The 27,739-nt window shown below is 42.0% G+C and overlaps 1 protein-coding gene across 1 annotated transcript in view; it reads left to right on the top strand.

Moving 5' to 3' along the window:
- Positions 1-2,648: 2,648 nt before the first annotated feature.
- ZBTB20 (zinc finger and BTB domain containing 20) overlaps positions 2,649-27,739 on the top strand; it is a 554,111-nt gene continuing 529,020 nt past the window's right edge. The window contains exon 1 of the mRNA XM_054163730.1: positions 2,649-2,710. The gene's annotated coding sequence lies outside the window, so the exon portion shown is untranslated. The remainder of the gene's footprint in view (positions 2,711-27,739) is intronic.

Genomic DNA, 27,739 nt, shown 5'->3' with positions numbered 1-27,739 from the left:
CAGAGCGAAAAATACCTCCAAAACAGCTAATAGACTGAAAACAAAAAGGGTGTGTCCTAACTGGGGCAACAGAAGGGTGGTGGGGTAACCCACATGAGTGGAATACATACATAGAGGCAGTTTTCCTTGCTCAGGGAAGATAGTAAGGGGAGAAAGAGAGGTGGCCTTGCTGATTAGACACCAGTTCTGAAATCGAATGTGCTAAGTGAGTGAGAGCTGCTAGAAGCCCACGAGACTGATGAGAGTCTGGGCACCCTGTTGATAAGGATCTGCTACAAAAACCAAACTCACAAGGCTGAGAAGTATTTTATAAACAGCTAGCAGAAATCACCCAAGCTGCTGGGAATGGAAGATTCAGTTATAGAGGAGGTCAAACTTGATGGGGCCCCAATCAATCTGGTCTAGTTAAAGATGTCCCTGCTCACTGCAGGGTGGTTGCACAAGATGACCTTTGAGGGTCCCTTCCAACCAGGTGAGTTCTAGGATTCCTGTAAGGTGCATTTCTTGGAAAACAATAGTGACAAGCTTTCTCCCAAGTAACCAGCACCAGGGAGCGAGGAAATGCACTTAAGTTGTGCATTAGAAAAAAAAACTGCTTTCCTGAAAGAGTAGTGAAGTATTGAAATAGGCTGCCCAGGGAGGTGGTAGAGTCACCATCCCTGGAGGTGTTCAAGAAGCATGAAGACATCATGCTTCAGAATATAGTTTAGTGGTCATGGTAACTGGGTTATGCTTGAATTTCAATGATATTAAAGATCTTTCCCAACCTTAATGATTCTATTAAGAGACCAACTGGAAGGGGAGCTGTTCCCCACATGGCTGCAACAGACATAAACACTTGTGATACAGTTGTGGGAGGCAACTTGGATGAGAGTGGTAGCTAAAAATAAGGTGATCCATGCAAAGGGAAGGACAGATAACAACAGGCATAATTAAGATGCTAGGATGAGGGAACTGGAGAATTGTTGTGTTGGATCACATAGGAGTAGTCTGTCAGAAAAAATGGAGGTAATAATCTTAGTCTTCTCCACAGCAATGATAGCCACAAAATCTAAAGCAACTTACTGTACAAGACGGAAAGGTAAGCGGCAAATTTGCTTAAAGCATGAAGTTTATTTGTCCTGAAACAAAAAGAAAGCAGGCAGAAAGAGGAAGGTAGATCAGGAGTTCTAAAAGAACAGTGCAAGCATGCAGTACCACACTCAGGGATGCTGATGACCTGAAATAAAAGGCAGAAGAGGTGTTAGCAATGGTAAAAACTTTATAAATACATTCATGGTAAGAAAACTAAGGAAGGTTTTAGTCTTCTCTTTACTGGCAAGGGATGGAGACTGATCCAGTCAACCGCTCTCAGGTTCCTTCTCAAGGCATGAGTGGTGCAAGCCAACTTTGGGCCTCTGAGCCACCTTGCTTTGAACCTGGCTACAAAGCCAACATGTACAAACGATGACTTCACTGCAAAAATAACCATTGCTTCTGTCTGAGGGAGAGGTACCTGCACCTCACTCCTGAAACTGAGAACCATAGTGCCCAGCACCAAGATGAGGAATCCCTGGTCTACAGCACTCTCGAGATGACTTCTCCGTGGTTCTCAACGTGCAAAGGTGGGATCCGACAGAAAGCAGAGCTCGCAACGAGGGCTGTCCCTGTTGCACAGCCCGGGCAGGAGGAAACATCCCGCCACAGCGCGGGGAAAGCTTCCCTCGGGCGCTCGAGGCTGCGGAAAGGCCTCAGCGCGGTACGCGGGGGATGAGCTCAGCCCCGGCCCCCGCGAGCCGCTCGCCCCGTCGCGAGGAAGGAAACGATTAAGAGTCCCTTCCTCCCACACCCGGCCCGAGACTGGGGCCGGGCCGGCCGGCGGCGCCGCTGCTGCGTGAGGCGGACCCCCAGCGCTCTCGCTGCCTCCGTGTGGCCGTTACCGGCCACCTCCGCCAACACAAAAGGGGTACAACCACCATCCGCCTCCTACACGCACACCCCGACCCCGGGCACTGATCCACCGGCGACACTGGGCGGAGGCGGATGGCAGCACTCCATTGGCCGGCTGGGAGCCAAGCGCGGCCTCTCTGCTGAGCTCCTGATGGCTGAGGTACTTGAAGGCTCCACCCCGATCCTCTTTCCCATTGGTCGGTTCTGCCCTCCAGGCCCCGCCTTGCCCCCCGCCCCTCTGGGGTCATTTAAGTTTATGGGTAAAATAAATAAATAAAGCGGGAAAATAGAAATGCGTAGAAGGCGGGGGGGGGTTGGGGGGTGAGGCGGGCGCGCAACCTAACCTGCTGCCTGAGGGAGGAAGGCATTGCGCGGCGGCCAATCGACTCCCAGCTGCCGGACGGAGTGGCACCGCCCTAGAACCAGTCGAAGCTCTAGTCTAGCGAAATCGGCCGCTATCCTTCTAAACTCCGGCGAATGAGAGGCCGACATCTTTTTGACCAACACTTGCCCCTTCCAATAGGAGAATCGCGTAGCGGGCCGGGGAGCATGGCTTCGCCTATAGAAAATTAGCAATGAGAAGCGAGGAGGGGGGCGAACCCATGTAGGGACGGCAGGGGGCAGGGCTGGCCCAAGAGTGGCGGGGCTTTGAGCCAATGGGAGTAGGCCGGCCGGGCAGTGGGTAGGGGCCGGAGGCCAATGAGGGGGCCGGCGAGGCGGCGGCGGCCGCCTGTGAAAGTGCCGAGCTTGCCGCGTCTGGGGAAGGGAGAAGATGAGAGAGGTACCGCGTTTCCGGGGTCAGCGGGGGGTTAGGGGCGGGGCTGATAGGGGCACCGCCTACCAGGGGCTGGGCTAGCCGTGCCGTACTGTGCGGCTGGCGGGTGGGTTGGTGGTGCAGAACGGGGTTCGGGGTAATGGACGGAGCATTTTGGGGTGCATGAGGTGGGGGTTGGCCCGGACTGCGCTTGGGCTATTGCGGTCCCTCAGCCGCTGTTCTGAGGGGTGCTGTGGGTGAGCTGGGGGACCTACCCCCCCTCCCCCCCCGGCTCCGTTGCGCTCCTGAGGTGTCCCGCTGGGGCTGGACGGGGAGGGAGAGCCCGTACCCAGTGCATCTCTCACCCCACATACCCGCTTCCCTCTGCCGCTTCCCGGAGATTTTGTGCGTCTCGAAAAAAGTTTCGGAGCCGGCGGGGCCATCCCGCGTAGCCGCAGCGCAACTCCCTTGAGAATGCGTGCGGCCGGAGGGAGAGTTGGCACCGACAAGCACACGCACACACCCCCCCTGCTCCTCCTCCTCCTCTCCCCGCGGAAGGGCCGCTGGCCGGGCCACTGGGAAAAGTTGCCAGCGCCCTTCGGCGAACGGCGCGACGGCAAGGCGAGGGCCGCGTCCGCCGGGACGGGGGCGGGAGGTGGCTCGGTGGCAGCCCCCGGGAAGGGAGCGGCGGGGAGGGGAGGTGGTCGGGGTGTGCAAGGTGCTTGGCGGGGCGGCGGGGACGGGCGCTGCCTTGCGGGGAGCAGGTGGGTGGTTGGGCGGCGGGGGAGAGCCGAGCTTGGGAGGAGTTGGTCGTCCTCCGACACCGATGAGCTCAGCTGCTTTTTTATGCCGTCCCTTGGGGCTCGTAGCGAAAATATGGACGTTGATCCTCGCTGAGGTTGGCAGCGCGTTTCTACCTGAGCGAGCCATCGGGATACTTTATATCGCGTCTCCAACAGTGGCTTTAAAAGCAATTAGTCGCCTGTCCTTCCAGTGCCAGGCGTCTGTTTATGCCAAGATGGCAGGGTCTCGTACCCAGGTTTCTTTACTCCTGGCAATAGGGAGTGTTCTCACATTTATCAATCGGAGTACAGAGCTAAAATGAATTTGCTAGTCGTTGCAGCGAGGGAACTAGGAAACGGGCTCCCTTACTGACAGTCTTGTTATCCAGACTTTGCTTCCGTTTGTAGCCGAGTAAGTCTCTTATTTTTCAGGCTAAATGCCTTCTTGTTAGGCTTGTAGTCCTCTTTGCTGAACGGCAGAGGAGAAATTTTGAAAGAGTCACGATCTAGTAAAAGCAACTAATACATAAAGCCAGAAGCTAGATTCTCGGATCAAAGTAATTATTTAGGAGGAAGAAGACGCTCCATAAAACCTGTGACTATTTACAAGTGTAATAATCTTGAACTCTGAACACCTTCTGGGGTCTTTCTGAATGCCTGGGATGTATGCAGGTGTAGAAATGATGTGTTTGAAATTACGAGGCCAATGTTGTAGAAATGCAGAATCAGGATCTGCAAATCTTAGGGTGCTGTGCAAGAAAGAGTAACTCCAAAAAAAAAAAAAAAGAAATCTGTGATAGGAAAGCAGTGTCATCCTGCTCTTGCATGAAGAAAAACAAACCAAAACAACCCTTACAGACAAGAGCTCTTTTAGCATATATAAGCTGTCTTCAGTAGATGCTGCGAGTACACAATATTAGAGCTGATTGGGAGGATCCTTCTCACCCCAGTGGAAAATGTGGTGTTTGGGAAGCTGCAGTTTTCTGCAGGAAAGTTCCAGTTTCACTGGAAAAAAAGCTGACTTTTTGTGACCAGAAAATGAAAGTGATGGTTCATGACTACTTGCCTTCAAGAATTCTGTCAATTCCACTTTCTGTTTACGGGGAGAAAGCAACGTTTACTAAATCTTTCCCTGAGAGACCTTCGTCTTTCTTTTCCTGTTTTTTTTTTTTTGGGGGGGGGGGGGGGGAAGAGGCTGTTTGTTTCTCTTTTTTTTTTTTTTCCCATTAAAGGAATTGCTTGGAATTTTTACTCCACAAAGGATGTGAGAGCTTTAATTCTCACCCTGAAATACAACTGAAGATTTTTTTTATATATATATGGGATGAAAATTCCAGTATTTGGCCAGCCTGAATCAAAACTTCTGGAAACTTGGGGCCAGATCTTTGGCTTGTACAAACTGGCTTGTTCCATTGTGTTTAGTCCACAGAGGATTTGGCCCTAGTTAATTAATGGTTCACCCGAGGTCATTCAATGAGTTGATTTTTAAAGCTGGAGACTGAATCCAGAGCTGTTATTATTCAGTCCTGTCATAGATCTTGAAGTTTACTGCACAACACTGTATTTTTCTTAGAAAAAGCTGGATTAATAAGAGCCAGAATCCACGAGAGTCTGATTGCAACTTTTCTCAAAAATCATGTTCTGAAAAAGCTATTCAATTGTGATCTTACTAGAAAAGAGAGTAAATATGTTGTAATTAGTGCATAGGTGACACTGACTACCGAGGGAGAGAGAGAGAGGCCTGAAAAACTGCTTTTGTTATTTAAACCTTTCTTTCAAAGTACAAAAGCATTTGATTGGCACTTCACTGATTTAATAGTCCATTTGTAATGCAGGAAGAACGTTACAGAAGATTTCAGCATTATTTTAAATCTCATCATTTAACCTGTAGGTGTTTTTTTTCTCTGTGTGTGTGTGTGGTGGGGTTTTTTTTTTTAAACCATTCTCATTTCTATCAGAAAAAAACACACCCTTTCTGATAGCACGTAGAATTTGTGACTAGTCAGTTGCTGAAGGTGTGGATGCCTTGTCTCTTCCAAGATGAAAATGGGTTTGTAAGTTTAAAACATGGCTTGTTTGTTGTGTAAGCACAGGGGCGGGGGGGGGGGGGGGGGGGGGGGGGCGGGAAGGAAAGAAAAAGCTCGTCAAGGATTTCATGGTTGCTGTTACTACATTGCAATGTTAGGAATGGAATCCTAACCCCCTGCGTTAAAATCGAGGTTGCCAGCCTTTAGAGTAAAGATGAGAGCAGTTCAGATGCCCTGCGATGGTGATGCCAGGTGCATGAGATACCAGCTAGCTCATTCAGTAGTCTGAATTTACAGAGGCTGCCTTTCACCTGTACTTGCAGAAGGATGGTTTGTGAAAGTTGACGATAAAAAGACAAATCCAGACAGACTGGGATCCACATACCCCTTCTTCTACCCCCACCCCCCCACCCTTTCCCCTTTATTCCCTCTCCCTCCCCCTCACCCCGTTCCTGATTCGGAAGGGAAAAGATTTCATGAAGTTCATGAGGCTTGTCTTTGCCTTCCAAATGTTTGGGGAGTGACTTCATTGCTAAAATATTATGTGCTAGAAAGACCTTGAATTAAACGGCACTGAAATGACTTCCCAATGTCAAAGAGCAGTCAGTGACAGAGTTTGAACAGACCTTCTGCCTCCCAGGTCACAGCTGCACCTATTGGCTTCATTGTCCTAGCCCTCCTACGCACTTGCATGCCTGGCATTGTTTTGGAAACACAGCAGAAACTTGATAATTCAGACTGATGACTCGGAGAGCCACTTGTGGAATTAATTTATTGGGTGAATTAGTGACTAGATATGTAGGCAGATTTGGAACAAAAAATAAATGCTGTGTCATAGTGTATGCTCTCTTACTCCAAGCTGGTTTAATTGTCACTGCATTAATTGTGTGTCCTGGAAAATATTTCTAAAGTAAAGTCTTAAAAGATCTCAGCATGGTTCAGTCCTGGTTATTTAAATTTGTGAGGGGAACTGGGCTTTCAGGTTTTGAACGAGGAGTTACAATTTGAGATTAGAAATTAAACCATAGCACCTATTTTGTGGCAGAGGGTTTATAGCATGCCTTAGAGGTTAAAGCATATCCCCAAGTATACTGGTCGGTGCTGTGGGTTGATTTGATTTCAGCAGGACTGCCTGCCTATGACAAATAGGATTTGATCCTTGCTGGGTAACCTTGGTCAGATTCCAGGTGGCCCTTCAGACTTAGTATTTCCATCATGGGATTAGAAAATAGATGTGTTCTTTTTGTTTAGTTTTCACAGGCCCTCAGTATTGTTCTGTCTAGTTTGTCATGTAAGGCTGTAACTCCCTTCAAGCCAGGTGGGATTTTAGATTTGTGAACTCTTCCCCAATAAACATGAAGGAAGAGGCTTTCCTCTGGCCAAGAAGGGACAGAACTTGGGAAGTTTAGCTCATTAAGATTCCAGAGCGACTGCAGATATTAAGGTAGAAGATGCTATTTTGTAATTTGTTCAAAGTACCAAATTAAGTGAGCAGAATTCATCTGTAAATGCATACACAGTAGCCCAAGAAACCTTAGCAGCAGTTTAAGCTCTCTGAAGAGGCCAGCTATCACAGAAAGTGCAGAAATCATTAAGAAACTGAAAAACAAAATATCATGTGTCTAACTGTCAGCTTTTAGTAAACTTTATTTACCCTTCCATAGTCATGCTGATCTGTGATCTTGGGTATCAGAGCAACAAAACCGAAACAAAATGAGGTTGTTTTCATGAACACTATATACTGACTGAGATGAATCATGGTTCCTTTCCAAAGCAAAAGAGAATAGTTTACATTGACAAGTTTTCACAACCAGAGATGCATTTTGGAAGGTTTGGTTTACTATGTGGCCTGAGCAGTGTGAGCAGAACAAAAAGAAGACTTCAGGATGTAGATTATTTGCTGGTATTAGTAAATCTCAGCTGTTACTCTGTTTTTCACAGATATTTATGAAAGGTGCCTCAATGGATCCCCAAATGCAGCACTTTGTGATCAGATTTTTCTCATCATACCAGAGAAAGTTCTTAGTCTTATTCAGTACTCACTCAAAAAATAAAAAAGAAAGAAAAAACCTCTTGTATTCCCCCTCCCCATTTTTTTTTCCCATCAAGTTTGAGGTCTAGCCCAGTTACTGCTTGTATTTTCATGAAGGCATACTGAAGGCTGAGTACTTGTTTACTGGGTTTGCTTCCTGGCTCAAGACTTGGCTCTTGCGAAGCTCTCTGCTTTGCCCTGAATAGCATATTTGACTTTGGGGAGAATTCTCAGTCTTTGTTTCCTATCTGTGTAATGGCAATTATACCATGTGCTGTCATCACAAATATTTGTAAAGGTATGTACACAGAGAGTTCCAAAATGCTGCTGTTATGGTTATATATAATGCTATGTCAAGCAGTAATTTCAAGTGGAAGGTGCCAATTACTCCATTGGCTATTTGACTTGCCAATAAAATGCCTGTGTCAGTAGCTTTGTAAACTTTGGTGTAGTTATCCTGGGTTTGCATCAGAAAACAGAACGTGGCTTAGACATGAATTTCCTCTTTGAAATGACTGAAGTGACATCAGTGGAATTATACAGGAATGATTTTGGCTTTGATACTACTGAAAGACAGTGCTGTATGAGTGCTTTGGCCTCATACAGAGTGAGCTGTATTAGTAGTACAGGAGTTCAAAGCTTCTTTGGAATTGTAGTGTCCTCTTTACCATTTTAAGTTCTCCAGCACTGCAGCTAGCAAGTAGTGTTTCTGGAGGAACTTACAGGATTCAAAAATGTGCATGTCTCACACGCAATGCTAATTATATACACAAGCTTCTTAATTCTCCCTATGACGTTTACCACATCCATTTTGCTAAATCTCAAGAATCTAAAAACTTTCAAAGCATTTTTGTAACAAGCTGTGGTCAGAAATCTAGGCTGATTTTCTTACACATAACACTGTCTATTTCCATACATTGTAAATATTTGCCTTCAGAAGATCTTTGTGGGGTGTTTGCCGTGGAAGATGAAGAAAGAAAACACTTGCTGTTTCAAAACTTGGGGATGATTTTTAAGTGCTTCTATTTTTCTATGTATCCTTTGAGACACCACCCCACCCCCCACCATCCCGGCAGGCTTTATTTCCACCACTACCACTCCTAGTTCTGTACATTTCCCTCTCCCGCTGATGCTAGTTGTAAGTTGCAGTCATTAAGTATCGCTGACTCAAATGAGATACTGAACACCCTGAAAACTCATGGAGAAGTTATGGCTTTAGTGAGAGGAGAGCAAAGGTCTTTGCAATGGGTTTGGACTACCTGAAGTTTGGGCCACTAGAAAAGTTGTGATTCTTCTGTATTTTTTTAAGTGTAATAGAATGAAAACAGGGAGTGTAATAGAAGGAGCAGCTATGGTTCTGTAGAAGCAGCAGTATCTGTTTCACTAATCAATTTCCTGTTGCATAGCTGTAGAGTAAATAAAATCTTTGTGCTGCACAGTTGAAAATGGAAAGAGTGGGTCCAGTTTATCTGCAAAACACTGGTAGGACTTCTCCCCCATTGTGGTGTATGAATAACACCCACTGAACTCAACGTGAGGGTTTGTTTTTTTTTTTTATCATGTGGCTGAAAAGAAGAGTCCCTATTTATAGCTTTCAAACATTGGCAGGTGCAAGACTAGTGAGAAACTTCAGTCTCACACATACAAACTAGATGTTTAGAAGAGTCTTCTCCGTGGTGGTAGCTGCTCTTAACTGGGCCGCTAGAATCAACAGCGTTGCTCAGTAGCTGTCTTCTTGCTGAGATCAATCAGCTTGCATTTCCAGGAGGGTGTGTAACGAAGAAGGGCCTGATGGTGCTGATTGCAGTAATATACTTAGCTATGGCAGCTTTAGCTATTATTTATAGAAGTGCTAATTATATCAATAGAAATAGCAATATTAATACTGTTAAGTGTCAGAATCCACGCTTGACAGCATGAACTAAACACAGCTACTGTGAAACAAAGCAGCCAGCTTGTCTCCCTTGTCAAACCACCAATATGCATTTCAGGAAGAGCACACACCCACCTTAATTGCTTGGGGTCTCACCATTTTTGCTCATCTTGTTATATCACTATCATTTCAAGCTGAAAACTCACCAAGACCGGCTGTTCCCATGAAACGCAGACTGTATGCAAAGTCAGTCCGGAAAATTCAAACTGTGACTAAAAGTGTAACAGTGGATTCCAGTTTAAAGCTGTCATCCTGCAAGGCTGGAAACTGAAAAGTGTCTCAAAGTTCAGAATCTGACCCAAACTTTTTTTTTTTTTTTTTTTTTTTCCTGAGTCTGTATTCTAGTACTTGTTTACAAAATAGTTGGTGAAAACTCACATAGATTTCAATACCCACAGTTACGTGCAAACTACGTTATAACCAGCCTTAATTGGCATCTTTTAAAGGGCAGAAATCATATTACCCAAAAATAAACAAAACTAAAAGAAAACAAGAGCATATTGAGACTCCCTTTCTGGCTGCTTTTTTAACATTTAAAATGTGCCTGATTTCCTGTCACAGCTCTTGTTACTTCTGCCTACCTCTTATGACAGTGTTTTGGACTGACTTCCCACAGGAGCTTACAAATCAAGCAGGTTAATGTCTTCATTAAAACTGAATAACAGTTTACTTGGGGAAAAAACATCTTAAATATTTCAGGATATTGAACACCAAACTACTATTAAGCTTTAACTAATGCATTTACTTTGCTGACACTTGCTCTCCGATGGGACGTGTAGCTCGAGTTAATGTCACTAGAAGTGATGTTTAAGACTTCATGAGAAAGTGTTTCCAACCCCTTCTAGATGATTTTACTCTAATTCTATCACTCTGTACTTGAGAAAAAGTTTTAAATAAGTTATTTCAGCAACTTGCCATCCTTATTTTGGAAATGTACTGGGTATAAATGTCTCCTTTAGAGTTCTAAATAATCCTTTCTATGTCCTAGATACATGTGGTACACTGTGTAAAGAAAGTGACAGTCTGTTGGCCTCTGGACATGGGAAGAATGTCCTTAGTATACTTTGCCTTTGGGAGGAACAGGCAAGGATTGTTGCCAACAGAAGAAGTTGGGGGTTTGTCACCCAAAATTGTGAGCCTAACTTGAAATGTGACTGGTATAGTGGATCAGTGGAATAGAAATAGAGGCGTGTGGCCAGCAGGTCAAGGATTCTCAGCTGGCAAATGGTGGTTTTCTGTGTGGGCTGCTGTTACTGCAGAATTGTACACAGAAAGAGTGATTGCCCATTGGAATGGGCTGCCTGGGGAGGTGGTGGAGTCACCATCATTGGAGTTGTTCAGGAGGAGACTTGATAGGGTGCTTGGTGCCATGGTTTAGTTGATGGTGGGTTGGATTGGTTGATAGGTTGGATGCAATGATCTTGAAGGTCTCTTCCAACCTATTCTATTCCTATTCTATTCTATTCTAATTGCATACTGGTCTCTTTCTTACTCTTTGCAGAATCATTTGCAATGGTCCCATGTGGGACACAAGGGCATCCCATCTGTAATAGGAATGGGGTTGGTTTGGGTTTCTTTCGTTTGGGTTGCACTGTGAATTCTGTTGGTGTAATTTGCTTTATCAGCCCTTTGGTTTTTGCTGGGATTTTTAATTCATTTTGGTTTTAATCTCTTCATTTGGGAATCCTGCCATATACTTACCTGTTACCAGAGCCACCTCAGTCTGTGATGCGGCAGCATCCCCCTAGATGATGCAATCAAACACCATTCCTACACTGGCAGATTCAGACCAATGGCTTTGAAGTTTGTCAATATATCCAAAATCAAAGCCAGTTTCTGTTCTATGCTGTAATAATGCTGATATTTCATCACAACCTTCCCCATCCTGGAACTCTTCTGACATCTCTTTAAACTCTGTAAACAGGTGATCTGTGAGTAAATCTCCCTGAGGAGTTACAAACTTCCTTGAATTATTTACATCTACTGTAGGAATTCTATCTTGTATTGCATACTGGGCTGATTGCATAGATGAGTACAAACTGGATGATGCAGAAAGAAATGGAGGATGTGCCTAGCACATAAAGGTAAGCATTAAAGCTATTATTATATAAAAGATAATTCCTTCTGTACTGCTGCTGGCTTTAGCTAAGTTAACTTTGGGGGGGGGGGGGGGAGAAGAGAAATGCCCACAAAACTTAGGCTCTTGGTTTTAGCCATGAAGAGGTCATTGTGGAAGATGAATGGCTTAGAGGATAATTTATGCAGCCTAGTTTAACCACTAGTGGGTATCTGAAAGACATTATTGCAACTACCTGAAGGGTGTAGACAGGCTGGGGCTGGTCTCTTTTCCCAGGCAACCAGCACCAGAACAAGAGGACACAGTCTCAAGCTTTGCAAAGGGAGGTTTAGACTGGATGTTAGGAAGAAATTCTTCATAGAGAGAGTGATTGCCCATTGGAAAGTGCTGCCCAGGGAGGTGGTGGAGTCACCATCATTGGAGGTTTTTAGGAGGAGACTTGATAGGGTGCTTGGTGCCATGGTTTAGTTGATTAGGTGGTGTTGGATGATAGGTTGGACATGATCTTGAAGGTCTCTTCCAACCTCCTATCCTATTCTATCCTATTCTATTCTATTCTATTCTATTCTATTCTATTCTATTCTATTCTATTCTATTCTATTCTATTCTATTCTATTCTATTCTATTCTATTCTTTTCTATTCTATTCTGTTCTGTTCTGTTCTGTTCTGTTCTGTTCTATGTGTTCTGGAATACAATGAACCCTATCCTTATCTAATTTGGCAAACTTGGTGACTGCTGGTAGAGAAGTGGGTAATTAATGACTGTGCATGGAATATTAGTTGGCTTTTATCTTTACTCCTGGTCACACCACATTTAAGTTCACTAGAGTAGAAAAAACAATTATCAGTTTTATTTGAGTAATTCTGTGGAGCACTCCACTTTTTGCACAAACAAACACAGATCAATATTTCCTCAAGTTTACTTGTCATGCACATTTATTCATTATCTTGCATTTCTCACCCTTTAAATGGTTCCACATGTCACATTTTTGAGGATTGTACATTTGTGGTCTGAAAATAAAAATTCTCTTGCCTAGTTATGACTTGCAGGATAAATAAGACAGAACTAGTTTTGTTACCATGGTGGATGAGTACTTGTACTCTAATGGTGCAAGCACATACCCAAGGTCACAGCTTGTTTCTGGAAGGCTTCAAAGACATTTGCTTAGGCTTCACTTTCTGTCCCAGTAATGTGTGATGTTTCAAAGAGTGTAGTCTTAAATGTACAGGGTGAGTGAAGTTAACAGAAATCAGAGGTTGGGATGAAAAGGGTTAAGAATCCTTTTCAGTGAATGGATCATCTTCTTGGGGCCATGTAGGAGACATTTACTTCATCTTGCTGTTCTGCACCTGTTCTGTGGGTGCTGTTCTCTGGAGCTTTTTACCAATGCAGTACTGCTTATGGAAAACGCAGTAACCTGGGATTTGGGAAAACAATTGAAACTGAGATTCTCCAGGTTCCTAATTAGTATTAACATCATTTGCATATATGTATCCTAGCAGAAACTAGAAGCCCCAGGTGAGACCAGTGCCCCATCCACTGGTGTGGTGTCTTTTACAGTAAAACAGAAGTGCTGTCTCAGCAAGCTTGTAATTAAACAGACAAATCGGGCAACATATGAGGGAAACAAAATACTACAATTCCTACTATAGTGGTTGCAAACCAAGACCACAGCAAGATTGGGATAATCCAGGGGAAGAGAGGTTTTCAGAGGCAACTAACTCCCACTAAAGCAAGCATGGGAGGGATGTGCCAACCTGCCATTTGTGCCTTTGAAAATTTCCCCAGGGAGTCTATTGTAGAGCCAAGCACTGAACTCTGATCTTCAGTCCCCCACCAGACAGCCAATCCTTTCTGATTTAAGTGTTTTTAATTGAAAAACACCATCTGAACAGTGTCTGTAAGGAATTACTGTTCCTCAGAACCTCGACAAACAAAATGATGTGCTGCAGCAGTAAATTAACCAGTGATCAAAATAAAAACCACAGTCTTGTTATGAAAACCAGAACTGGTGGGTAAATACTGTGAATTTATGACAGCACCGAACAAAAAAAGCCTACTCTGGTAAATGTTAATACTCTCAGAACTAAAGATTTTTGGTTTAATTATTAAACTATTCAGGTCTCTTCTAAACAGTCTTTGCATGCAAAAGCTACAAATTACTTGAAAAGACAAGCAGCAGCTCACCCCTTGCTTTTCTGCAGGCACTATTTATATCTGTGTCGGTGTTTGTTTCATAGAAGAGAATAAAACTGAAGCCCACATGACCCTGTCTTACTCTCCCCAAATAGCAGTAACACTCTTCCGTTTTTTTTTACAGAGTTATGTATCTTAGCTCCAGTGTTCTCAGCACTTCATGAGGAGGTAGACTCTCTTCCCATTTTGCAGTTTGTGAGACAATGGCAGAACTCAAGGTTATACTAAGTCCAGGAAAATTGTTAGTCATATTACGCTGCTGGACTGACCCATGTTTAAGCCACTCCGGCATGTCCCCTAATAATATTTTACAAGACTGAGCCATCTGTGTGTGTGATGAGATCAGAAGTAAGGAAGCCAAGAGAATGTTAGCTTGCAGAATTGTACAACTACAAAGAAATCCTATGGCATCAACAAAGGAAGCTTAGAGGAATATTCACACTGAGCTCCTTTGGCCGACTTTAATTGGAGACCGTTTGTTCTTGTAAAATTGCAAGGGTTCATTCTTTCTTTTACACACTTAATTGTTACTGACAGTATTGTAAGCTTTGCATACATTATTAGTAGACTCCAAAAATGCCTAATTCTATATTTTGCAAAAGCAAGTGGATGCTACTTCTGCTGCACCTCTTTGTGCACTTGTAGGGATAGCCAACCTTTTTTTGACTCGGCTATATCCAATGCTTGACCTTCCTTCCCCTCACAAACTCACACACATTCTCAGAAATACCCCAAACAAGAATCCCCCAAGAATTCTCTCTCCAGCTCTGACCCATGGAGTTCTTGCCAAGCATGGACCTCAGAGGTACTCATTACTCAGATGGGCTCATTTCATCTTGCTGCTTTTATCTGTTTTAAGAAATGCTTCACACAAGGAAATAAATAAACAGGAGAGGCTTTTCAGAAGCTCTCAGCTTCAGTCTAGCTCTTCTCCCTTTGAAGACAACCATGACTTGACTTGACTTGACCAGAGATGGAATTAAACCAACCTTGAACATTTACAACACGTTCAGCCATAGCCTCTTCCCCAGAGAATGTATAATCTTGCAAAAAGAATTAATTGATTAATACTGAAGCTGACCAACAGACAGGAATCTTCAGCTGTCTAGAACAGCCCTGATGTTTGGAACAAAGTCTCTTGGGTTTTTGTTTTGGTTACTATGGGTTAAGTTCTGTTAGAGTTTCTCCCAGTTTGTTCTACTAGCAAATGGTATTTATTTGACTGTGGTATGCTACCTAAAGTTCACAGAATCACAGAATCACCAAGGTTGGAAGAGACCTCAAAGATCATCAAGTCCAGCCTGTCACCACAGACCTCATCACTAAACCATGGCACCAAGTGCCACGTCCAATCCCCTCCTGAACACCTCCAGGGATGGTGACTCCACCACCTCCCTGGGCAGCACATTCCAATGCCTAACAACTCTCTCTGTGAAGAACTTTCTCCTCACCTCGAGCCTAAACTTCCTCTGGCACAGCTTGAGACTGTGTCTTCTTGTTCTGGTGCTGGAGTTGGATAATTTGTTTCTTTATTTCCATAAATGTTGTATTTATTTTGGAAGGGTGGTTACTTAAGGAAGAAAAAAAACCCAAACAAACCAACCAACCAACAACAACAAAAAAATCACCCAAAGTAGCCTATTGGTTATCTCCTAGATGTAATTTTCTCTTGTAGTCAGTGTATATGTTTTTCCTATAGCACAAATTGAAACAAGAATGGAGAGAGGAGAGAGACCTTAGAATCTATTTTCAGGATGGCATATCAGACCACACGCACTTACAGGGCAGAGCAGATTTGTTATTTTGGGCAGTACTGTGGAACTTATGAGAAGCTTTCTTTTTTTATACAAAGTTAGTGCAGCCTAGATTAAAGTTTATTTCAAACTCAGCATATTTGACCTCAAGCATCATAAGAGTCATGCAAAATTGGCTCACACTATTAAATTCCTGCAGCGGACTCCATAATAATGATTAATTTCTTTCATAAACTCTCTTCATAATTAATACAGGTTTCATTGTGGGCACTGCTATTCTCATATTGATTATCTCTACAATTTAGACTGGTCTTGTAAAATGATGGCTTTGTTTACTCTGATGACCAGACATTTATTTTACTTGGATAACTCTCATCATTTGCGAGCTGAGCTGGGGATAATGCTGCCATAGAAATCACAAATATTTCAGAGCTGTTTCATACAAAAGCAGGGATACTTTTTTGGCACCTGAGATTAATAATACTTTGGTGTTCTCTGATGCCTCTCATCTGAGAATCTGAGTTCTTTATGAACATCAATTAATTAAGCTTTAAGACACCCTCCTGAACTGGGGAAGCATTAGTAGCCTCTTGCACTGATGGATAAACTGAGATTGCGAGATGCTGACTGACTTGGTCAAAGTCACCTGCCAACTTATGGTGAATATAAACCAGGTTTGTTGTTTACTGGTCTTTAGTTGTGAGGAGTTTCTTTGTCCTGGCATGATAATTTTTGAAGTGGCACGGTTCCTTTCCGTAAAATATGCTTTAAAAAAAGTTATAATGGCTGGGGATACTTTAGCTGCCTGAACAAATATGGACTTTTCTTGTTGCTTGTTTCATCTCAAAAATAATTTATTTCCAAGATTCTCTCATCTGCTGCAATTAAATCAGTAAACTTTAAAGACTGTAATAATCTCTTTTTGGGTTGGGGGGGAAGAGGAGGGGGATTGTCATATTTCTGAGAGGCTTCTGGAGAAGCAGCTTTAGTGAGAAATGCAGAAAACAGTGAATGAATGATGAGACTGAGATTTGGGCATGTGGAAGAGCCACAAACCAGATTTTGTAACGTTACTTTGTACACTGGGTACAATGTTATGCAACAGGTGAACCTTCCTCTTGATCAGTCCTCTGTAGAAACAACATAAATCCACCTTCTTACAGTATTTAAAAAGCCCTCTTCTTCATACAGCTCTGGTCCTGAGTGATCTCAAGAATGGGGACAGTATGGTTTTTTTTGTTTCATTGCCCAGGCTCTGAAGAGTCCCAAGTCCCATGGGAGCTGCTGAGCAATCTTGTTTCGTTAATTTCAGAGGGTGCTGGGTGAAGTTGCAGTGACTGGCAGAAGGCAGTCTTTGGAAAGCCTTGGAGACAAACAGGAATTCCATTTTTTGGAGCTGAATTCAGCTGCCCTGCAGTTGCCAAATCTACAGGCAGGGAGGGGGAGATGTGGATGTAACAAGCAGCACGTATATCTGTATTAATGCTCGCAGTACAGCATCCCCCATGCCTGAGGACAGTAAGTGCAACTGAGGACATAGTGGAGATTATGAGAGTACCTCACATGTTGAGATGCTTTATAGTCCCCCCTGTGAATAGCCTAGCAAAAACCATATGTGAAATATAAATATACTGGGACTTAAAAATGGAGCTGTATTCCAGCCTTTTAAGTTAATTTTGTAACATGCTGCATCTGAGGGCTTAATGTGTGTTGCATCCAATGCTAGCTGAGTAGTGCAGGGCTTAATAAATGCAGCATGTACTGGTGACACTAGACACTAGGCACTAGAACTGAAAGAAGAACAAGAAGATGGTGGAAATATCACATTTTATTGAAAGATTAAATCCAGTTTGAACCAACTGGCTGCTTGCTTCCTTTGGTCTGAATGCAACAATGAACTCCTGTTGTCATGCTGAGTCAGTTGGCAGTGACTCGCTTTACCAGTCTCAGAATTGTCCAGCATTTCATCAGAACTGTATTACACAATGGGTTTTCCTTCCCCCCCCCCCCCCCCCCCCCCCCCCCCCCCCCCCCCCCCCCCCCCCCCCCCCCCCCCCCCCCCCCTTTTTTTCCCCCTAGTCCATTTCTAATATTAATAGGCATGTTAATCACTTGATGTTAACATTTCCTCATTAACTTTTACTTTTTTAATTATAAGGTTAGTAATCGTACAACTTCCTGAAGAGGGAACTACAATAATCCCCACTCTGACTTGAAATTCTGAAGCACAACCTGTCTTAGTTAAAAATAAGTTAAAGCCTTTTGTTACTTTCCACAGGATATTGGCATAGCTAACATATGCTCACAATTGTTCAGCTGAGGTATGTTGTTCTCTGTTGGGTGTGGAGAGAGGATTCGTATGTGGAAACGGCAGCCAACGTATCAGAGTTGGATTTTTCTCCCTGGCCTGACTATCTATTTTGTTATTTCTGCAAAAGCCTCTGAGAGAAAACACACAGATGCAGCATTTTATCCACTGAAACAGCACGTGCATGTGACGTGATTTAGTTTTGTGGGCATCTTTGTTCCTTAAACACGGCAAGATGTAAGGTCAAATGTACAGGGTGTGATTCTGTAATTAAAAAGTAAGAAAATACTCAAGGGTTCTGTGGAAAAGGAAAAGCAAAAGCAGAAGTTAGCTCTATGAGCCTTTATGTCTAACTCTGCACTTCACCAGATTCTTTGATTTTAACATCTATGCTCTTAGACAGTTTCAATCAAAGTGATATGAATAACCTGAGAATGTGTAAAATGTGATGCTGAGTTGGCTGGACAGCAATGCATCTGTTCTAAAATCCAGCAGTTCTAAGTTCAGTTATTGTTTCTGCCCTAATTCAGCAGCTGTATTTTCCACCTGCATGATTGAATTGCTTTCAGACCAATCCATTGTGTAATTACATATCTAAAGCAAAAATATGAAACTTCAGGGTTTAATCTTAGAAGATTTGAGATCTCTGGAATATGTTCTGTGCCTGTCCTAACCTTGACATCCTATCCTGGGTTCAATCCCATCTGTCTGTGCTTGGAATCAGTCCTGGTGGCTATAAAATGGAAAGCTTCCCAGTGTCTTTGAAGAATTTTGTTATTTTGTTCTTCAGTGGTTTTAGTTCTTTGCTGTTAATTAGATCAAACCACATTTCCACTGAGGCTGTAACGGTAGTGTCATCAGCCTGTAATCTGTCAAGTTCCTCTGAAACCTCCTTCAGCTGCTTTTGTGAATTTACTACCTCTCTGCAAAGTTCCTTGCAGAGTAAAATGTGTGCTTTGCTTGATCAAAGTCCTTGTTCTCAGTGAGAATTTCAAGACACTTGTTGATGCAAACATAGAGGCACAAGTTCCTGAGCAGGAACACTATATGTCTCTGGGAAGCAGGGACATCATGTCTTCCTTTTTCACTCAGGTTAGCTAGGCTACTGGTGATAGCCTAGCTAGGTGACTTTACAGTACAGTTTTGGGAAAGTTTGGTTGTTATCTTTTCACTCAGTGTGGTTGAAACACAGCACTGAGCAGCTATATACCAGAAGCAGAAGAAATAGTTTTAAATGTTCACAGAATCACAGAATCACAAAGGCTGGAAGAGACCTCAAAGATCATCAAGTCCAACCTGTCACCACAGACCTCATGACTAAACCATGGCACCAAGTGTCACATACAATCCCCTCTTGAACACCTCCAAGGATGGGGACTCCACCACCTCCCTGGGCAGCACATTCCAATGGCTAACAACTCTCTCAGTGAAGAACTTTCTCCTCACCTTAAGCCTAAACTTCCCCTGGTGCAGCTTGAGATTGTGTCCACTTGTTCTGGTGCTGGTTCCCTGGGAGAAGAGACCAACCCCCTCCTTGTGCTTTCAATTTTAGTTTTCTTGCCTAACCAAATAGGAAAGACATCTTTTTCATGCTTTCCTATTCGTTATTGGACTGTGTCTTTGGGAACACTGCACCAGTGTTCATGGGTTTCATTCTAATACAGATTTAATAGCAGCTTGCAAGAACATACATTTTGTCTGTATGCTTGTAGTCATTAGGAGGTCATTTGTCATGTTCAGCTGGCCAGCTTGCACTGATCCCACTGTTCAATGCTGTCACTTTTTCTTTTCTTTTCTTTTACTGTCTTTTCACCCCTGTTTCTTAACTTGGTGATTCTAGTAGTGGACAGCTGAATTTACAGGTCTCTAAGATAAACGTTTCAGTGATTGCTATGAATTGCTCATTATGTCTCCCATTGAAGACAATATCATTCAGGTAAAATAAGTTGCATCTGTCTTGTTAAGCAGAGATTTTCTTTATAGCATAATCAACTAGTAAGCTTATTCCTGGGTCTTCAAGACACAAAGGTGTCTAATGTTGAAGAACCTCTGGGAGGCTTGGAATACAGATTTAAATTGTCATTGCAGCTACCTTTAATAATGGTAATGATAGCACTAAACACACGTCCCTTTCAGGATCATCAAAGTTCTGCTTCACTAGTTTCACTTAAAAGAGCACCTAGTCTTGAAGGGTCTGCAGAAATGTATTGTCTGCAGTGTTTAAGATGGGTATGAATCCATCCTAACTGCTTCTTGGACAATTTTTGACAAGTCTTGTACTATACTGTTAAATATTGGGTATATTACTTTGGTACATGCATACATGTTGCTTTCTTGAAGCCAGATAAATGAGTGTTCTTATGTGTGTTAACCATTAAGTGATTAAGCTCCAGTTTGGAACATTCTTATCTTTAATATTAACAGGAGAGCAAAAAACCTGCTGTCTGGATTTCATAATTTGGATTGAAAACCTGAGTGAGGTAGCTAACTTTTGTTAAAGCCTTGTTGTAGAATACTCAGACTACTCAATGGCAGTCTGTAGATGTTCAAAAAACATTGTGAATTCTTGTTCAAAACTAGTTTCATTTATTACTTTCTTTTTAGCATTTGATGACAAAATGACTCAATCAACTAGCAGCCTCTCTCTCTCTCTCATCAGGCCCTGAGAGCATTGCTTGTTCCCCATGTAAGTGGTAGGCAAAAGGGTACATTTTTCTCTGTCTTTTGCAAGGGACAGAAATCATTGTACTCATGTAACTTCACTATTAGGTTTCAGGATGTTTAAATGTTTCATTTGCAGATTGAAATTAGAGCCTAATTTTTCAAGTGTCAAATGTTCCCATTCTTTCTTATTGTCATGTAAATGTTTCTGAGCTGCAGATCCCAAAGAGGCAGCACTAACAGAAAAAAAATGCCACTGGATTGTTCCTGTATCTGACGTTATAAATACAGGTGTCATGACTCTTGGCCAAACTAGATATAAGCAACAGCAGTAAAATGTAATAACATCTCTCTTGGGGCCATTGTGTGGGGATGAGGAGAGTTCTACTATAACTCATGTGACCATAGATTGTGGCCTGATGTCTTGGGTCAAATTTATTTCTGGGTTTGAAGCCACCTGTAGATTTGAATGTTGGGCTTTTACCTCTTCCATCATATTCTTGTGAGTTTTGATTTGGTGGGAGGGCAAGAGAAGCACCCTTCTAAAAGCAAGCATTTCTCTGCTTTCAGATGCTGAAATATGAGAAAAATGCTAATTTACCAATACCATACAATTTGTGCTGCTCTTGTTCATATTTGTCATTGGCTTATTTAGTGATCCTTTATTGTTTTGGGGTTTTTTTCCTTGCTTTTCCCCTTTTTTTGGGGGAGGGTGTCTCATGCCTGAAAAGTAGTATGCCAGTACTACTCTCTACAGGTAATGTAGAGGTAGTACTCCTCTTATTGTATTACCTCTTAGAGGTAGTGCTGTGATTATTTATTGGCATTTTCTCAAAGACAGGGGTACCCATCCTGCTTTAAGAATGGGAAGGACTTACCAGGTACTTTGGGAAGTCCCAGGAAGCTTTCTGTGGGTTGAGAGCCTGGCTACAGCAGGAGAATGTGTGGGATGATAACTGTCCCAAACAGTGTTCGCTGGGAATTCTTCTTATTTTAGTTGAAGGGACATCAGTTCAAATTGAAATCCGTGGAGTCAGAGGTGCTTGTAGCTACTCCTAAGGCACTGGAGGGCTTCCTGGTCATACAGTTGTGATGATGAAGTAATTCAAGTTGGAATGTTTTGTTTTACTTCCAACTTTACAGGCTGCATTTGCCACAATTTTCAACACACTTCCTAGTCTTTAATCTGCACTTCTTTTATCTTCTACTCTTGTAGGGAGTTTTTTGATACTTGTGAAGGGGAATGAGATGCACTTAGGCACTTTACCCTTATTTTATTCCCTGTTTTGTTTGCCTGTACGTTAATAGCATTCATTTTTCGATCAATTCCATCAGTTTTAATTGGAAGTTTTTTCCCTGTCTTCTCTCATGATGAAAAGATGGTTTCATGTCATCTGTTTCTTTGGGCCCAGTGGTAAAAGGGCTGCCTGGGGGAATTTGGACATCTATTTGCTGTTAAAATGAACAGAATGTAGGGTTAGTATCTTGCAGGGATTTGAACACCTTTGAGCTATTGAGAGGCAAATATTTTTGTTACTCTGAAAGGGATCTCTTGCCTTAAATAGGGATAGATAATCTTGAGCTTTGAGGCCTGTAGCTAGTACTGAGAGCCTCTAAGTAGACTTTTTGGTTTTCATTTGTCTTGCATATAACTTCACTTTTCTTGGAGCAGTAGCCTGTAAAGTAATCCCCAAACAAAATTCATTAAGTACCTACCACCTAAAACTCACAGAAATTGTTATGTTGTAGCTTTTCCAGAAAATGATATAATTTATGTCCTTCGTAGTTTGAGGCAGGAATAGGGCTGAGCTGACTTTTTAGCAGTATGGTAAACTGGTGTGTATATATATATATTTATATTTCCCCCCAGTGGTTGACATACTGTACTCCAAAAGTACAGCTTTAATTTAGTAGGTAAAAAGCTTGACACTGAGGTTCTAATTAAATATTTCACTAGATGTGAGCTGACACTTAGTTATTTGCAGAGAACCTCCTAACACCAGAAGTCTTGGATGTTTGAAGCAGTGCTGACTATAAAGACTATTGACATCCATTCAGATGTTGAAACTATCTCTGTTCAACTGGTTTGGTTGGGGGGTTTTTTGTTTGTTTGTTTGTTTTGTTTCCAGGAATAAGGCAGGAAAGAAAAGAGATAATCTTGTTATGGAAACCTTGAGCAGTGTTGTTACATTTTGATACCTTAAGCCCAGAGTTGTGTTCAGATTGAAACAGCAATTTGTGAGAGTAATGCCCCATAAATTCTCTTCATTATAATACTGTGACTACCTTTCTCATACCTGTTTTTAAACTGTGAATGATTATCAGCACCAGAGGCATGCATGGGCTAGATGTGGTACCTGAACAGGCAGTCCCAGCTTTCATGCCTGAGAATAGATGCATTGTACCAGGTAGCCATTAACAGGGCACTCCCAGTTCCACCCCCTCCCCTCCTGCCCCAAGCCCATATCTGGTAATCCCAGTGAAGTTTTATGGTGTGTTGCAGCTTTACTATATGAATCGCTACCAATTCTAGACTGAAACTTAATTTAATTACTCAGTTGGATAAATAAATGATGTATAGCTTGATATTTATGTGGGATGTCTATCAGATATCATTTTTGTCTCTTGCTTGGTGCCTTGCCCAAAATGCTCTGCTGAAGCTAGTCAAGACTTTTCATTTGGCTATACTGATAGTACCTTTGTTTCTGCAACAGAAAGCTTTAAGGTATACTGGCATTTATGATTCTAACATCTGTGATGTTATCACAGTGTGGGAAAACAAATGTTGATTCATTCCAAGATCACAACAGAGAGTATACTTAAGTCATATTTGTCTCCTGATTCTTACCCATATTTTGTTGGCTCCAGAACAACTCAACAAATGGAACAGTAGGACAGCAAAGTACCAGTAAACACAAAGTTATCTTTATTCCAACTTCTGTTTATTTTGTTGAGTTGGGTTTTTTTCTTTCATTGCATACTATCAAATGGTTTCACAATGTGACCTCTGATTTTGAAACAAAACAAATTAAATGTTAGTTAGTACTGATTAGTGCAGTATTAACATTTCTTCTTTATTTACTCAAAAATTGGGAAATTTAAAGTTCCCCTGCCAAACTTAATTATGCCTAATCTGATAGATGTTACAAAGAGGATCTCTCATTACATGATCATAGACCTTCTTGGTAGCAGTATACCAAATACCACAGTTCTAGCGAGTAAGTGTAAAGAAACTTACAGAACAGGAGCCCTTTCACCATAAAATAGTATCTGACTTGGGCTCATTAAAACACCTATCTGAAGAGTGGCACTGGAGTTGGTACACTTTGTTTACATTATGTCATTTTGAAAATATTATGTCACCTTGTTGTGTATGTTCTGGTTTTGTAATGAAAGACTCTTTTGTTCAAACCCAGGCAAAAGAAGAGTTGTTTGTCTATAGGATACCCAAGCTCATTTCTGTCAGGCTGACACCACCAACCTCAACAGATCTTCCAATTTTTTTGATAGATCTGATTGGGTTTTGTGTCAACGAAGACCTGAGGCTTAATTTTCAGTGAATACAGTTTATTTTCTTTGGCTTTAAATAATGAACTGTTTCATCTTTTGCTTGCAAAATGAATTTCACTTCAATATTTCAAGAAAAGAAATGCACCTCTAAAAGTGTCCTTTAAAACAGCTAAGCAAACAGTGTTCAGAGTCTGAAAAAACACTCTCCTTTAGGCTAAAACTAAAGGCCTAACTGGAAATAGTCTTGTCTGGGTGTTCTAAGACAATGTACTTGAAGTAAAAAAAATGACTCAGACCAGAACATTCCTTTTCTTTGTCACATCCAGTACATTTAGATTTTATTTTTCAGAAACATCTTTAACCAAATGTTTCAAGGATAATGAATACTGCCCACCTACACACAAAACTAATCCCCTTGAGGTGGCCTACAGATCAAGTCTGTGAAAGTGAAACTTCTTATACTTAATTTTGGTAGTAGTGCTAGTAAAATGGTTACATCTTAACTGGAGTTTCCTGTGTGTTTGATGTAGAGGTCAACAGTTAAGGTTTTTTTTCCTGAAGTGGCATCTCACACTAACCAAGGACTTTTAATTTCTTTATTCCATGGTATCTGTAATATTTAGTTTGCCCTAGAACAGAATCAGGAAGTTCTATATACTTATAGGTCAGAGTCAGTTTGCCTAAGCACCACAAGTCCCGGTGCCTGATATTTTCTGTTAGCTGGCTGTGGAATTTGTGGGGCATATATGCACAGAAACACTAAGCATGAGGACTTAGCAGGAATTGGAGCCATCCAAGTCTGGGGTTTAGGGTGAATTTTTGTGCTGAGCTGCTTTGAATTGTGATAGAAGCCACACAGCTCTGAGAAGTTGTTCAGCCTTTTCAGTAACACACAACTCCAGTCTGCCTGGTAAATGCATTGTTGTCCCCTTGCCTAGAATGCTGGAAAAATCTTATGTAGGAACTTTCACCCAGTGCTTATATTTGAGGAAAATAATCTTGCATGAACCAAAGAGATTTCCTGGTGGAGTTTTAAAAGAATAATGCCACTTAATGTTGCTGCTTTTAAACATTACAGCGGTATTGTATGTGCTGTGATTTCTCTATGTAACTATTTGTGCGTTGGTCATACAGTCTTAGCTTTAGGTAAACAAATAAGGAAGTTTCTAGTTCTGATGATTGTATAGAAAAGCCTAAAAAGAAAGTACTTGGGAGCATAACAGAGATGTTAGAAAACATTTCCTTTTAAGACAGTCGTGTAAGTTTTAGAGCCTACTCAAGATTGTTTGGCTGCTTGAGGATTCAATACTGTCTCTTTCCTGTAGAGGTGTTTATTGTCCACTTCACATATAGCCAATCAAATAAAAATTAAAGTATGGAATTTCTGTCTTTGCACATCAGATACACTTAAACTGCATTTTTGTTTTTATCCTTTCCAGAAGTAGCCATTCATTTAGGGGGCCATACTCTCAGGTTTTATCCTCTAGACTACAAAATAATTACCTCTTGAACGAAAAGCATCTTTGAAGATGCTGACATAAATATTTTGCAGAATGGATTCATGCTTATAGGTTTGTGACAATATTGTTGCACCCAAAGGGTAAAAATAGCAGCTTCCAAAAATACTGCTAGTGATGCCTCTCACTTTTTCCCCCCATCTAGATCAGATCTTCATTTCTGCTAAATTTGCTGCATCTCAACGGATAGGGCAATCACTAGGGTTGCAGAAGTTTGGTTTACAATTTGTTGTCCAGTTTGGGGTGGGTTCAGTATGAATTTCCTGAAGTAAATCATCAAATTTCTAGCCCTTAAATGCTGACTGAACTGCAACCTGACTCTTTGTAACTGAATTATAGGTAACCTTTTGAGAACGGTGTAGTTATATAATAGAGGGTGCACCATATGCCACAGGAGGCTGTGAAACAAGATCTCACTCCATTGTAACTCCACATCTTGGATGAGGGCCTTGCATGTTAGCTCAACAGCTAAATTGGTCACAAATGGCCTGCTGATGCAAATAAAGATAATACCTCAACACTCTGTAAGGGGAGAGGCCACATAGGTCACTACAGGTTATTAGGTGCTAAATAATTACAACACAAGGTACATTCAAGACAAAGGTAACACAGGAATATCCCAAGTGTGTGTGCATGTCTGTGAATGGGGAGATGGGTATAAAGCATGTGAGAATCTGAAGACTGGTTTTGTAGTTCTGGTTTTGAACTGGAAAATGGTATGTTGGAATGTTACTGGTCTTCTGGAGTTTGTTGTATTGTTGTATCAAGCATTGGAACAGGCTGACTGGGGAGGTGGTGGAGTCATTGTCCTGTCCCTGAAGATGTTCAAGAAATGCGTGGACGTGGCACTTTGGGACATGGATTAATGGCCATGGTGGTGTTGGGTTGACGGTTGGACTCAATGATCTTAGATGACTTTTCCAGTTGAAACAATTCTGTGAGTGTAAATGAGGACTCTTAGTCCCTGTAAGTGGTGACTGATACACACCAGTCTAGATGGGTGTAAAAAAACAAGGGATTTGCCTCATTAGGACAAAGTTTCATATATTGTCTAGATCTCACTGTCACAATTTACTGATCTAGCAGCAATATTTACCCAACACAGTACTGTTGTATCTGACATGGGATTATTATGCAGTGGAAGCATCATTTTACAGCCATTGTGCAAAGTGGCCTAAGGGTTGTAAGAGAACAGTCATTATGCAGGATTTTCCTTTATCAAAGTGGTGGTTGAGCCATCATAAAAGAAAGTGGCCCTTTATGGAGCTTGGTTTACATTACTTGCAGACATATTTTCACAGATTCATTGAAACTGTTAGAGACTTATCAGCTTTGCTTCTGATCTATTATTCAGGACATTCTAGGATGTACAATAAAAAAAGGAAACCCATTGTGGTTCAGCAAGTGTGCCCCAGTCTTGCCAATCAGTTGGGCTCTCTGAGAGCCTGATCCATAGAGGCAGCATGGTCTGAACTTCTGATCAGGAAGACCTGACTTCCCAGTCAGTGATTAACTCTTTCCATTCGTTTTTGCTGTCTGTAAAAGGAGAATGTCAGAAAGTTCTTCGCAGAGAGAGTTGTTAACCATTGGAATGTGCTGCCCAGGGAGGTGGTGGAGTCACCATCCCTGGAGGTGTTCAAGAGGGGATTGCTCATGGCACTTGGTGCCATGGTTTAGTCATGAGGTCTGTGGTGACAGGTTCGACTTGGTGATCTTTGAGGTCTCTTCCAACCTTGGTGATTCTGTCATTCTGTGTGCCTTTTGTTTGTTTGTTTGTATTTTGGACTCAGGAAGTTGTGAAATTTGACATTTTTAATGTGTGCTTATAGCTGAACTGTGGAAAGATGGACCAAAGTTGCTAAATAAATGCAAAGTATTACCTGTTTGGAGGTCTGGCAGTAAGTAATGACTGCTGAGATGGGAGAACAGTTGAGATTCTTTGCATATTGAAAGTGTGCTGTGTTTCCTTCTGTCCTCAGCATCTTCACCAGCAAATCTGCAGAAATAAAGAGCTTTTGTGTGGTTCTTTTACAGTTCTGCTGGCCCCTGCTGATGCAAATCAAACTTACTGTCCTCCTGTTATCTTCGGGTTTAGAAAACCTATTTTTAATCACTTCATACAGGTATCTAATTTGAATCAGCCTGCCAAGCTGCAGGACTCTTGTGCTTTTTTAATTGGCATCTTTCTCATTACATTTGAACAAAGTTGCAGAGACACTGCAGGACACCAGCAGAGAAATCTGAATCACCAATCCTG

Source organism: Dryobates pubescens, chromosome 8 (genome assembly GCF_014839835.1).
Source record: "Dryobates pubescens isolate bDryPub1 chromosome 8, bDryPub1.pri, whole genome shotgun sequence".
Lineage (NCBI taxonomy): Eukaryota > Metazoa > Chordata > Aves > Piciformes > Picidae > Dryobates > Dryobates pubescens.
The sequence above is the reverse complement of the archived record's forward strand: the minus strand, read 5'-3'. Positions and strand labels throughout refer to the sequence as shown.